This window comes from Genypterus blacodes, unplaced genomic scaffold (genome assembly GCF_046128005.1).
Source record: "Genypterus blacodes isolate CSIRO-AG114 ecotype Tasmania unplaced genomic scaffold, CSIRO-AGI_Gbla_v1 ptg000224l_1, whole genome shotgun sequence".
Lineage (NCBI taxonomy): Eukaryota > Metazoa > Chordata > Actinopteri > Ophidiiformes > Ophidiidae > Genypterus > Genypterus blacodes.
Genome location: NW_027467022.1, coordinates 422751 through 425826, shown reverse-complemented (window position 1 = coordinate 425826; position 3076 = coordinate 422751).

Genomic DNA, 3076 nt, shown 5'->3' with positions numbered 1-3076 from the left:
GTACATGAAACTGTGTGTTTACAGTGTGTGCTTTGTGTGTGTGGGGGGGGGTGGGTGGGTGTGTGTGTGTGTGTGTGTCCTCCGGCTTCACCAGCACACACACATCCATCATCTCTGCGTCTGAACTCATTTGATCTGAAGAACAAATCACCAACATTTCACAGGTTCAATAAGATCTGGAAAAGTTTGCAGTTAGTTTGACTGAGAAATCCCAAATATTGATGAGTGTGTGTGTGTGTGTGTGTGTGTGTGTGCGTGCGTGTGTGTGTGTGTGTGAGGTTCTGCTGCAGTGTGAACCTGTTTCTCCTCCACAGCCCCTTAACCAGGGCTCAGAGGGACAGAGGGACATCGTCCCTATGTTGACATCTGTGTTCTCCGTTTGCTAAAGAAGAGTTTGCGATGTAAAGTCAGCCTCCACGTCTGAATTACAATCAGGCGTGTGTGAGGGCGGCGGGGGTTAAAGGTCTGGACGATCATTTTCCTTACTAATTGGGCAGAAAAGGAGAAAACAAAGTCCAGTGTTTCCTCCCTCTGAGACGATCTGGGTCCTTCCTGGTCCGTCCCCCCGCAGGCTCCGTCCTGGCAGCCGGGCCGGCGAGGGGGACGGAGATCTCTGGAAACAACGCCGGACCAGGAAATGAGGTTTCCAGTGACTGCACAGATAAAAGAGCCTTCATCCTCCGGCCAGGCAGGAAAAGACATTATCGCTCCGACAACCAGGGAGCTTCAAACTTCAGCTAATATGTCTATTCCTGGGAGATCCAAGAATGAACACACACACACACACACACACACACACACACACACTCACTCACACAAACACTCTCACACACACACACACACACACACACACACATCCTTTGATTTGCCGTGTGAGTGCCTCAGAGTTTCCCTCAGCAGCCAGAGGTCGCGCCTGTTGTTTCACTGAATCTTGGACTGTTTGGTTTGGACGGAGACGGACGATCTGATGGTGTACGTAAGGAAGTGCTGAAGGTGGAACAGGAAGCAAGCAGACAGCGTGCGGCCTGTCAACCAACCGCTGCTCGGGGCGCACAGCAGGGGCCGCACAGCAGGGGGAGCAAGGATCCGACATCGCAGAGACTCTCCACCCACATGACCAGGCCGCTACCTCAGCACGGAGGAAAGAGGATCTGCTGCTCAGAGTTGATCCGTGTTCCAGGTCATGTAAATGTAGATGTTTGTGTTTCTCTTCCCGGTGGAGACCAGACGTCATTACAGAATAACACAGTTCTGTTAGGGAATCCAGTGGATACTACTTTGAGCTTTTATTGTGAAGGGCAAGAAAGAACCACATGGATCCATGAGGGTCCATTAGAGACCTGCAGACCTGAAGAGAAGAAGAACATCTACACACTGACACTACATACTAATGTATGTAATGATTCTTCTACCTGAATCTGCACCAGCACTTCTCAGTTCCATCAGTGGTGATCAGAGCCTGAGCCTGGATACCCAGCATGCATCTCTCTCTCTCCTCACGCACTGGAATTTCATTTAGGCAGTCGCCTCTCTGGAATTCTTTCCGTTAGCCAACGGAACGCCAGCCTCCTTTACGGTTCTGCTGGGATGAAAGAGAGCGAATCAAGCGCCCTGCTAGTGTAAACTGGGTTTTACGCCCCGGACGAGGACGGCGGGTCACGCCTGGGTCGGTGGGAGACGTCACCACATGGCTTCCTCTTGGTGTTTTTGGCTCAAACACAGGAGTCTGCTGTGTTTGAGGAGCGAGTAGCAACCGCAAGAACTTACAGTAGGAGAACTTTGAAGTATCATGGATCACGGATGACTCAGTGTTTACGTGACAAGATTTAGATTTAGAGCTTTAGAACACATCAAGTACACACAGCACACACAATACACACAATACACACAGTACACACAGTACACACAGTACACAAGAGGAATCAAAATAACCTTTACCATCGTGTGTGTGGACTTAACCCCTGCACGTTCTCGTTGTTATGGTGAACTTGCCGGTGTCCCTGGCGGTGGTTGATTGGTTGATTGATCCCAAATTGGTTTCTGCTGCTGGAGCCACAGGAGCGATGACGTAATCGCCGGCTTCAGCTGTGTTCAACTGTGGCTCTGATTGGTCCGTCCAACACGCCGGATCAGGATTCATGTGTTATAACAAATAAGTAAACATGGAAATCCTACAAAACTAAAGTTCATCAGCAGATCAGAGAGGATTCATAAAACAAAACCTGAAGATTTAGAGTAAAGTTGTGATGTTTTGAGAAAGAACAATTTGTCCTAACATGGACATGAATCTGAAGGGGGATGGTCACGTACTGTAAACAATAGATGTAAGAACCTGTGTGTGTGTGTGTGTGTGTGTGTGTGTGTGTGTGTGTGTGTGTGGGTTGTCCCAAGAGGCACAGCGTTTGTTGGATTCCCACGCCTGCGTTCCTCTTCCCAGCTCATTCCCTGATTTGATTCCCAGCACTTGGTTTCTCTCCTCAGATTTCCGGCTGAAACCCGACACCAGATGAAGTGCTACATTTAACCCCTTCAACCCCGCAGGGCTCCAAACTGCTGCCCGAGCTCCATTCATCCTAATCAGCAACACACAACTGTCCTGAGCAGCTGACGTGTGTGTGTCTGTGTGTGTGTGAGTGTGGACACATGATTGCCCTGTGGAAGCTTTCATGTCCCTGCAGCGCCTCCCTGTGGTGGAATCTGATTTGAGAGAGACAACTTAGCCAAACAATGCCACCATTGACCACAAGGGGCACCACAGGGTTCAGTGTGCATGTAAAGGTGTTGCTCGTGTGTGTGTGTGTGTGTGTGTGTGTGTGTGTGTGTGTGTGTGTGTGTGTGTGTGTGTGTGTGGTGGAATAGAAGCATAAAGGTCACGTGAGAGTGGGAACGTTTTCTCTCATCAGATCCACGCCGTAGACTCAAACTCCAACAGCTCCAACATCTGGCAAAGGCAGTAAACACCCACACACACACACACACTCTTTACTCACACTGAACCGTCAACGAAGGCTGAGCTGAGACAATATTGCTGGCTGAGATAATAAAAGGCTCCAGCAGCGATGAAGCTAGTTGTAGT